Source organism: Spinacia oleracea, chromosome 5 (genome assembly GCF_020520425.1).
Source record: "Spinacia oleracea cultivar Varoflay chromosome 5, BTI_SOV_V1, whole genome shotgun sequence".
Taxonomy (NCBI): Eukaryota; Viridiplantae; Streptophyta; class Magnoliopsida; order Caryophyllales; family Amaranthaceae; genus Spinacia; species Spinacia oleracea.
In genome coordinates, this window is record NC_079491.1 from 35,558,362 (window position 1) to 35,570,446 (window position 12,085).

At 33.4% G+C, this 12,085-nt stretch overlaps 1 long non-coding RNA gene across 1 annotated transcript; it reads left to right on the forward strand.

The window, feature by feature from the left end:
- Positions 1-717: 717 nt before the first annotated feature.
- LOC130462031 (uncharacterized) lies at positions 718-11,928 on the forward strand. Its single transcript, XR_008922142.1, has 2 exons — positions 718-870; positions 11,667-11,928. It is a non-coding gene; the product is annotated as an uncharacterized lncRNA (long non-coding RNA).
- The last annotated feature ends 157 nt before the right edge of the window (positions 11,929-12,085 follow it).

Genomic DNA, 12,085 nt, shown 5'->3' on the forward strand with positions numbered 1-12,085 from the left:
ATACTACTTAAAGGTTTGGACTTGGTTGAGTTTACTTCATGCGTTGGTTTTTTTGTGCTTTTGGATCCACTTTTAAATACTAGGAGCTAGGCAATTGTTTTATAGAGGTATGGTACGCAAGCACTTTTCATAAAGGTATTCCATTGTATGTTTATTTTGTTTGAAGAAAGAGTTTTATATCAGTAAACTGAACTTGTATGCTCTTCCTGGGCAGGAAAAACTGACCCAGACAACTACACCCCAGTCATAATGCCATCAGCGTCTCACCCCCCCCCCCCCCTCCCCGCCCACCCCACCCCCCCACACCAGAAGAAGAAATGTGTGTAAACGACAGATTTGATTGGCATAGTTGGTGTAGAAGAAGAAAGTAGTTATTTTTTATGAGGGGGTTCATGAATTAGGGAGTCATAAATTGGATCTGGAACATAGTCTAGTGACTCATACGGTGATTGGGGGATTTGTGATGTTCTGAAATCTGAACATGTAATCTGTTATGGTGACCTTAACTAGTTGTTCTGAAGTCTCCATGCAGCTATTTTGAACAGAACCGGATTCTATATAATGTATTTTTTCTGTTCATAAAAAAGTTTCATTTTTTAAGGTACTGCTGATATGTTTTGTTGTTAAGTTCTGTCAAATTTATTCATTGGTAAAAGAACTGGACAAGGATGAAGCTTATTTCTTAGTTCTTATTGTCATTTCTTTGGTTAACTGCAGGTGGCAGAATTGTTGGCATTTATGGCACAAAACCGGAGCTTTTCTTATTGCAAAATAGTGTAAGTAGTAGCTGAAAAAACTGCACCATTAACTCCTATGGCTGAGCTCCTTGTGAAGATCCCATATAAAAGGAAAGACTCGCAGAAATCAGAGGTAAACCACTGTAAAGTTTCAACTATGACAATAAAATTCCAACTTTTATTCTCATTGCTATAACGTGACAATAAAATTCCAACTTCTTTTACCTGCAAGTACGGAAAAATTGTGCCTTCTCTTTTAATTGCGCCAAAGATCCTAAGGACACATTTTATTCTTATTACATGATTAATATGCATAGTTTCAACTTTCTAAAACTCATTCCAATCTATGTAAGCACATTTAAGGATAATTGGGTCGTTATAGGTGATATTTAGAGATAAAATGACATTTCCGCTCCCAACTTTGAACTAAAGAACCTAATGACTCATTTTATTCTTATTACATGATTAATATGCATATTAACTTTCTAAAACTCATTTCCAATCTATGTATGCACATTTAAGGCTCATTGGGTCGTTATAGGTCATTTTTAGAGCTAAAATGACATTTCTGCTCCCAACTTTGAACTAAAGAACTTAAGGACTCATTTGATTCTTATTACATGATTAATATGCATAGTTTTAACTTCCTAAAACTCATTCCAATCTATTTATGCATATTTAAGGCTCATTGGATCGTTATAGGTCATATTTAGAGCTAAAATGATATTTCCGCTCCCAACTTTGAACTAAAGAACTTAAGGACTCATTTGATTCTTATTACATGATTAATATGCATAGTTTTAACTTCCTAAAACTCATTCCAATCTATTTATGCACATTTAAGGCTCATTGGATCGTTATATGTCATATTTAGAGCTAAAATGACATTTACGCTCCCAACTTTGAACTAAAGATCCTAATTGTTGAGTAGTGAGGTTTTGATGATTATAAACAAATGATGATTATCTAATTAACATGTGTGCTAAGATGTCCATAGGAAGAACAAGCTATGATTAAACCAAGAGACAAGGGACATGAGCAATGATAAGCTATTGTTGACGAGAGCGGAGATGGCTACGTTATACATGTTGTTTATATGTAAATTAGCATTTACATTGGTAAACTTCATGTGGTAAGTAAAGTGACAAAGGAGGAACGAAATGATACTTTATATGGTCCAGCAGAAACAACAAGAAAGAGATCAGAAACAGTTTAACAGAGTTCCTAGTTGTCTGACTGTTCCTGTTCCCAGTCACCTGTACGAGATACGCATGCGTGCATCAATAGAGTTTAGGAGTGCATATAGTTCTTTCATATTTGCATCCTAATATGTTCGTTATATGCATGTGTAATTAAGAGTCCATATTGGGATAAGTTGTTTATTAGACTTAGGACTTTGCATTAGTTTAGGTCTCTTATAATATCCTATCATAAGTACATATAGTTGTGTGTGATTAGGACTCTTCATATAGTTATATATGCATTAGGAGTCTTCTAGGAATGCATATCATAGCTGGTCTCATTTATCATATATTATGGTGAATTGTAGACGATGTAGGAGTCTAAGAGTTTTCGTTTGCATAAGCATGTTAGGAAAGATTAAATGTTTAGAGTTTAAGCTTTTATAATTAGTATTATGCATAATGTAGGACTGTCTAGATTCAATGTATTTTAGGTGTTTGAGTCACATAATACTTGCCGTAAATATTAAGTTCATATTAGGATAGGAATAGTATTTATCCACTAGTATATTATATTCCATATTATCCTATGTGTATTTTAGTTAAGCAAATATTATAATATATGATTTATGCATATTTATCATACTTGACTCAATATCTAACGTGGTTTATTATGCATGCAAATAAATGATAAATGACGTGTGTAGGTAAGACTTTGAAGAAGACCCAAAGACTTACAGGAAGAACGAGGATTCAAGAGTTAGAGAATCCAACAGAAGAGGAACTTGGACTCAAGGAGAATTAAGAGTACAAGTACAGAGAAAGAGAAGAGAAGAAAATCTAGTAGCATTAGTGTGCTTAATAGATTTGTTTTAGAAACTGAAAGTTCGGAGCTGGTGGAACAACGTACGTGGAACAGTGTCAATGACGAGGGTACTGGTCCTAGTCTGCACGTAGTATATAGGATTGCATGAGTATAGTATTTAGATCACATTACCTTAGAGTTTGTGTCCTAATAGAAGTCTAAACATAATATACTAAGTCATGTACTAAGGAGTTTTAGTATAGTTAGGATTATGTGTTTGATAGTAATTAGGATTGCATTAGTTAATGGTTAAATAATGTTTATCTTATTTAAGAGTCATGATAGGAAAGGAGTGTCGTTTAGATAGAGTTTTCATTAATATATCTACTGCATAAAGAGTTATTATTCGATCATATGTTTGTTAGAGTCTTAGGATAAAAGTCTATCATGATAGAGTTCTATTAGGTCTAGGATTCCTAAATAAAAGATAAACATAAAATATATCTTCTAGGGTTAATAGATAACATGCATCACTATATATACTGCATTCATAAGTCTAGGAAAATTGTCTGACTTAGTGGTGTTACGTGCTTAAGTTAAATCTACATTATAACCCACGTCAGTACCGCCAGTTCCTGTTCCACATACGTAGTTCCTGCTCCAGCAGAATTCCAGATTCTATTTGTTATTCTATCTTTTATACTTGAGAGTTGGGAAGGGGTTTGAGTGAACCTTGTAATTGAGAGAATCAGCTTAGAGTCAAGCTGAAGAGTTGAGAGAGAAGATCTCTAGAGAGATCATTGAGAAGGAACGGTTGAGGGACTGTTCCTAAGGGAGTTGAGTTTAGGGAACTGTGATTTTCCTAATTAGTAAAAGGGTTTAAGTCCCTACGGGGCCGTGGTTTTTCCTCTCTATTAGGGTAGAGAGGTTTCCACGCTAAAATCTCTCTTGCAATCTCTTAATGTTTTTAATTCCGCGAAAAAGTAGATCCAACATCTACAAACACTAATTCACCCCCCCCCCCTCTTGTGTTGTTCATCTAAACTAACAATTGGTATCAGAGCTGGTGCTCTATATTTTACAGGTAATTCTGATGAGTGATCCGGGAAAAGATGAACAATGTTATGAAAGAAACAGTTCCCACGATTCTGCTGTTCCTGATGGACGAAAAGGAGGATAGCACGTATTTGATGATGATGATTAACACAAAGATTGAAGAAAAATAATTAGAGGTAAATTTTCAATCTTTATGATATTATTTATGTTCGCTCTTAATTGTTAAATATTATGAACATCATACGTTATATATTATTGGCCATATGTGTGTTCATTCCGTAACGCAGAAATAGAAATCAACGATTGATTGTGAGCAACCTTGAATTAACCATGTTCATTTACAAGTTTTCAATAGGGCTTTGCTTTAAATTTAAAATAGTTCTTGCGGTTTTGAAGAGGAACAAAGTGGTCTTGTTTGTTGCACAATTCCAGCAAAATTAAAATTTTCTACTAGTCTTGTCGATATTAAAAATATTTCTATTTTTCCAAAAGGTTTGAAATATAATTTTATTATCTTGAATCTGAAAAGTTTGATTTTTAAATAGATTTTAAAAATTGCAAAGAATTTGTTTCATAAATATTTTACCAGGAACATGTGTGCAACAAGACTTGTTAAAAGCAATATTGATTTGAGATATCAAAAATTGTTTTTGCAAATTGTCGAAAAGGTCATGTAACTTGAATTGAACCACGTGACCATGAACACCAAAATTATTGAGATGGAACTGAGATTTGTTGTTCCTTGTGTTGTTTTCGGTAAAACAATTTTTGGTTCCAAAAGAGTTTTGAAATCTGTGTTTAAAAATTATTGAACTTCTTCATAATGCAAATAAAAAGGAAAAATCAGATTTTCAAAATAAAATTTTCAAAATCTGAATTTAAGGAACAACCTATATATCGTTTATGGAACAAGTCATATCAATTTCAAAACAGGTTTTACGAATCAAAATAAGTTTCTTATTGGTGAAGTGTTGAACACATGTAGGTAGCTTATATGGAAATTTCCGACTTTAAGTTTTCAATTGACTTTGATGGAACTCAGACATGTTCCTACAACTGTTTCTAGTAAAGATGACCTTATCTATTTTTAGAATTTGAAATCCGACTTTAACTGTTTTAAATACGATTTTTATGTGTCTTCAATGGAAGAGAAGGTTTTCAAATCATTTCAAAAAATTATCAATCTTCATCTCACTAGAAACAGTACAAGGAACAAATCTGGAGGAACTGATTGTTCCTACTTATGGGAACTGAATTATTTAGGCACTGTTATTTTAATATTCTCAAATAGTATGCCTAAAGTCAAGAAAGTTATGCATTATGAACTATTTACTTATTCAGTACCATATGAATGCATAATTAATCTTGTTAGTATTAGTAGTATAGTAGAACATGTTTGAAAAAAAAAGGGGCACATATGACTACTCCTACTAACAAGAAGGGACTTAAGCAAATTTGGGTACCCAAGACCAAGAACTGATCTATTTTGCAGGCCATATGTGAGAAAAGACAATATAAAGCTCATGATAAAAATGTTATTCATGCACATATTTGAAGACATATAAGTGCGTTCTCACGAAAAGCTTTTAAAAGAGGTTCTAGAAGAGAAGTTGTATTACAGGTTTATATCATTATGTAAGAGATCTATAACGAAGAAATGAACAGCTAACGAATCACACAAAGAAGAAAGGAAAGATGGTATATCCCTTAAGGTCCGTTGAAATATTAGGAACAGGCGCAGTAGGAACTGGATAAGAAAACAGTAAAAAGTCAAATTCAATTCCTCCACAACAAATCAGTTCCTTGTAATCAAGATGGATGAAGACAACGAACAAACTCATATGGATTAAATTGAAGTTTCAAAGACTACGTTAAGGAGACTGAGTTATGAGTAATATGAAGAAGGGAGTTTAATCAAAATCCTTATTTACTTTGTGTGATTTACTTTGTTTCTTTTATTTCTTATATTATTAACTTCACTTTGTATTTGGTCAGTTGTGCAAATTAACGATAAGGTTTTGAAGGTCTATTCTTGAAGTAAATGAAATTGAAGCGTAAAAATATGTTCCACGTATCAAGGAAACAGAGACCAAGATTTGAAGGAACGACTGAAGTACCTAAGAATACAGGAACGAAAAACAACTTATCCATGAGAAGGCTTTGACGCCGACGCATAAGTTCCTGGTCCAACTCATGAGGAACTCAATTTCACAAATATAACAGAAGTTTGGGAACAACTCTCTTAGTGAATATACAACAAGGAACATCAACAAGGTGTACTGTTGTAAGAGACTATCAAAAGGGAGTATCCACGTCTTGAATTTTCTGTATATTTATTTCTATGCTTTAATATATATTTATTTCTTGAAGACTAACCTACTAACTTTATAATTGCACAAAAGATTACACTTGGGTCTTAATTTTAGATTACATCATTGTGAGCGAAAACAAAGATGCTTTACTGGTTAATAAAGACCCCAAACTGGCCAATGCAACTTATTCCTCAGATCTACGAGAGACAAACCAAGATGAAGAAGCATGGTCAAGCATAAAGACCAAAGGAAATAGAACGAGTTCCTGTTCAGATGAAAGAGGAACAGGGAACAGGGAGCAGTTGAGACGAACCATTCAGCATCACTTAGAGCGTTCCAGCAAAGAAGAAAAGAACGCGAACAAGATCTCAACAATTAAAAGGTGTCACAAGGAGCAACTGGAGTACATGTGAAACTAACACTTAATGAAACTCGTAAGCAAGCCATCAATGATCAAACCATATCCAATGTTTTCAAGCAAGTTTGGACCATGTGAGGTATAACACTCTTACTCATATTAATGATGTGTCAAATTGCATGAATATCGCACCATTTATTTTAAGCAACTTTCTAAATGCTATTTCATGTGAATAAATGCTTTTGATGCTATCACCAAGTAGTAAAGGAACAAGACTTGTTGAAACTAACATGAGCATAAAGTACTCTTTTCCCAAATGAACTTTTCGTTTAGGGCCCTTGTACACTTTTCAATTGAAGTAAATCATGCACGCCTATAAGTCAATGTGTCACACTCAATTCTCATGTTTTAAAAGACATATTCACTTGCCCAAAATTATTAGAGGACTCGTTGAGAAATTTGGATGTTGTCCCAATACAAAATTCCTAAGTTGCCAAAGGAACAATGAAAGAAACGTTGAAGGAACAAGGCAGTAGTGTTCCTGAAATATTGCACTTCTTTTAAAATCTTTTAGAGGGAACAAACTTTCAATACCAATATCATTCCCCAAGTCAGGTTTGTGTTTTCGTGATTGGGTTGAGCCTACCCAGGCCGAGCCATTAGCATAATTCTACAATCTTATGATTGTGGGTGTGTGCTAAGTTCAATCATACTCTACAATCCTGATCTTGTCTTTCTCCATATCATCTTTCAATCATTTTGAATGTTCTTTCCTTATCTCATATCATATGTGTACTCTACCACTTCACATTCTCACTACCCTTGAACTCCAAAAATATATTCTTCTTTCCTATGGTTCGACGATGCATGAAGAGTAATAATTATGAATATGTTTTGAGAGGGAAGTCAAAGATGAAGTAGAAGCAGCGGGTTATTATTTATCAATAAAAGCTTTGAAGGAAAATCACCGTATGATGTACGTATCACATAGAAATTTACTAGGTATCATATGGAACTTCACTTCTACAAGGTTCCGCATGAAAGAAGATGGTAAGGAACTCAGGGGGAATAAGGTAGGGAACATTGAACATGATTTTGATATTCGATGGTGGAACTTATATTTAATGGTAAGTCCTTTCTATATTATTATATGATCTTATACTCTAGGAAAGCTCAAAATTTTGTAATGACGCCTTTGTTTCAAAAAAAAAAAAAATCAAAAAAAAAATCAAAAAAATCAAAAAAAAAAAAAAAAAATCAAAAAATTGAAGCAAAGGTGATCAATTCTTGTACTTTATTATTTTCTCCTAGAATTCAAATATTATGAAGAATATCAATGAGTTACAGAAATTTAAACTCATACACTCGTTGAGCAGTAAAGGAACAGACGGTTCTAGGACCAGGAACAGGAAAAGGAAGAAACACTAATGTTAGTTCCTGTTCCACTAAACTTGGTAAGTTGAACAGCCACTGCAGGCACTGATTTCAGCAGTCAGTCCACGTTTCACTATGATGTCAGTTCCTTATGGAAGATTGGTGATATATGGGAACTTGGTACGATAAGGTGCTACATACAAAGAGATGGAGGTGTGTTGGGTTTGGTTTCATATTCATTAAAAAGCTCTAATGATGGTTGAGGACTTCATTTAAAAGAAGAAACCACAAAAACATCATCTACCCTTGGTTCCCTCTACTCGGTTATTCACCAAGCCTTTTCTTCACACCATTTCTACTTAATTCTCGCCCTTGGCAATTAACAATGAAACCATTTTCTTCTAACCTTTTTTGATATTATTTGTCAAGTTACTTCATTGCTTCTAACATTGGGTCTTTGGATTGTGAATTGGAATTATGTAGCAACAACATCCTTAGTTCAAAATTGGAAACTCGAGGACTTTTGTGACAAACAAGTGTCTAACCTATCAGGTGGTGTGTGTGACATATAAACTCAGGGTGTGTATGGTTAACCTAAAAAGATTGTGTGCAAAGTAACCCTTTTCGATAATGCCAAAAGGGGGAAGAGTATGTATGATGCTTATTGTTTGATATAATACAATCTAAATCCTTATCTATATGGTGTTTATTAGTATTTCTCTTACTATGTCATTATACTTGTTCATAAGTTGTTGGTTTACAAAATTAAGGGGGAATAAGTGTAATCGATTTATTGCTTAAATTGTGATAAGCATCATTAGTTTGTCATCATCAAAAAGGGGGAAATTGTTGAGTAGTGAGGTTTTGATGATTATAAACAAATGATGATTATCTAATTAACATGTGTGCTAAGATGTGCATAGGAAGAACAAGCTATGATTAAACCAAGAGACAAGGGACATGAGCAATGATAAGCTATTGTTGACGAGAGCAGAGATGGCTACGTTATACATGTTGTTTATATGTAAATTAGCATTTACATTGGTAAACTTCATGTGGTAAGTAAAGTGACAAAGGAGGAACGAAATGATACTTTATATGGTCCAGCAGAAACAACAAGAAAGAGATCAGAAACAGTTTAACAGAGTTCCTAGTTGTCTGACTGTTCCTGTTCCCAGTCACCTGTACGAGATACGCATGCGTGCATCAATAGAGTTTAGGAGTGCATATAGTTCTTTCATATTTGCATCCTAATATGTTCGTTATATGCATGTGTAATTAAGAGTCCATATTGGGATAAGTTGTTTATTAGACTTAGGACTTTGCATTAGTTTAGGTCTCTTATAATATCCTATCATAAGTACATATAGTTGTGTGTGATTAGGACTCTTCATATAGTTATATATGCATTAGGAGTCTTCTAGGAATGCATATCATAGCTGGTCTCATTTATCATATATTATGGTGCATTGTAGACGATGTAGGAGTCTAAGAGTTTTCGTTTGCATAAGCATGTTAGGAAAGATTAAATGTTTAGAGTTTAAGCTTTTATAATTAGTATTATGCATAATATAGGACTGTCTAGATTCAATGTATTTTAGGTGTTTGAGTCACATAATACTTGCCGTAAATATTAAGTTCATATTAGGATAGGAATAGTATTTATCCACTAGTATATTATATTCCATATTATCCTATGTGTATTTTAGTTAAGCAAATATTATAATATATGATTTATGCATATTTATCATACTTGACTCAATATCTAACGTGGTTTATTAGGCATGCAAATAAATGATAAATGACGTGTGTAGGTAAGACTTTGAAGAAGACCCAAAGACTTACAGGAAGAACGAGGATTCAAGAGTTAGAGAATCCAAGAGAAGAGGAACTTGGACTCGAGGAGAATTAAGAGTACAAGTACAGAGAAAGAGAAGAGAAGAAAATCTAGTAGCATTAGTGTGCTTAATAGATTTGTTTTAGAAACTGAAAGTTCGGAGCTGGTGGAACAACGTACGTGGAACAGTGTCAATGACGAGGGTACTGGTCCTAGTCTGCACGTAGTATATAGGATTGCATGAGTATAGTATTTAGATCACGTTACCTTAGAGTTTGTGTCCTAATAGAAGTCTAAACATAATAATACTAAGTCATGTACTAAGGAGTTTTAGTATAGTTAGGATTATGTGTTTGATAGTAATTAGGATTGCATTAGTTAATGGTTAAATAATGTTTATCTTATTTAAGAGTCATGATAGGAAAGGAGTGTCGTTTAGATAGAGTTTTCATTAATATATCTACTGCATAAAGAGTTATTATTCGATCATATGTTTGTTAGAGTCTTAGGATAAAAGTCTATCATGATAGAGTTCTATTAGGTCTAGGATTCCTAAATAAAAGATAAACATAAAATATATCTTCTAGGGTTAATAGATAACATGCATCACTATATATACTGCATTCATAAGTCTAGGAAAATTGTCTGACTTAGTGGTGTTACGTGCTTAAGTTAAATCTACATTATAACCCACGTCAGTACCGCCAGTTCCTGTTCCACATACGTAGTTCCTGCTCCAGCAGAATTCCAGATTCTATTTGTTATTCTATCTTTTATACTTGAGAGTTGGGAAGGGGTTTGAGTGAACCTTGTAATTGAGAGAATCAGCTTAGAGTCAAGCTGAAGAGTTGAGAGAGAAGATCTCTAGAGAGATCATTGAGAAGGAACGGTTGAGGGACTGTTCCTAAGGGAGTTGAGTTTAGGGAACTGTGATTTTCCTAATTAGTAAAAGGGTTTAAGTCCCTACGGGGCCGTGGTTTTTCCTCTCTATTAGGGTAGAGAGGTTTCCACGCTAAAATCTCTCTTGCAATCTCTTAATGTTTTTAATTCCGCGAAAAAGTAGATCCAACATCTACAAACACTAATTCACCCCCCCTCTTGTGTTGTTCATCTAAACTAACACTAATGACTCATTTTATTCTTATTACATGATTAATATGCATAGTTTTAATTTCCTAAAACTCATTCCAATCTATTTATGCACATTTAAGGCTCATTGGGTCGTTATAGGTCATATTTAGGCTAAAATGACATTTTCGCTCCCAACTTTGAACTAACGAACCTAAGGACACATTTCCAACTTATTACATAATTAATATGACTAGTTTTAAGTTTCAAAGACTGAAACAATTCTATTTATGCACATTTGAGACATGTGTGGTCGTTATAGGTCATATTTCGGCTAAAATGAGGCATTTTCGCTCCCAACTTTGAACTAAAGAACCTAAGGACTCATTTTAAACCTTTTACATGATTAATATGCTTAGTTTAAGTTTTCAAGACTCATTCCAATCTACTTATGCACATTTAAGGCTTGTTTGGTCGTTATAGGTCATATTTAGGCTAAAATGAGGCATTTTCGTTCCCAAATTTGAAATAAAGAACCTAAGGACTCATTTTAAACTTATTAAATGTTTTATATGCTTAGTTTTAACTTTCTAAGACTCATTCCAATTTATTTATGCACATTTAAGGCTCATTGGGTCGTTATAGGTCATATTTAGGCTAAAATGACATTTAAGACTTGTTTGGTCGTTATAGGTCATATTTAGGCTAAAATAAGATATTTTCGTCCCAACTTTGAACTAAACAACCTAACAACTCATTTTATACTTAATACACATTTAATATGTGTAGTTTTAACTTTCTAAGACTCATTCCAAACTTAAAATCGATTGTTTAGTTTGAATTTTCTAAGACATTGTCATTAGTTGCTTGAATGTTAAAATGTGATATTTAATTTGCATTTAATCTAATGCTTAATTGAATATATTTTTTTTGTAAAGGTCTATACTCCGAGGAATGCGCCTTATGTTAGTGAGGAAATTGATGTGGTTCGTGAGCAATGGGCTAAGTTTTTTACGAGCAAGTATTTATTATTAATGGCATGAGCGATCGAGTTGGTTTAGATGTTATAGAATAATATTTTATATTAAAATGTATGCGTACGTTGAAATTGAAACATATAATTAAATGTAGTACGTGCACTTTGGATATGTATACAAAACACCAATTATTGTTTTTATATTTGTTCTACAGATTGCGATATTCTATTATTGTTGTTGACAGGTTCCTATATTTGGTGCAAGGCACTCTAGGTATAAATAATTAAAACGAAAATTTTCCCTCCAAAAAGACGGCTTTGTTGCAGGGGACATATACTTGTACGCTGCAACAAGTATGTGAAAATAGGCTAAAATGAAGA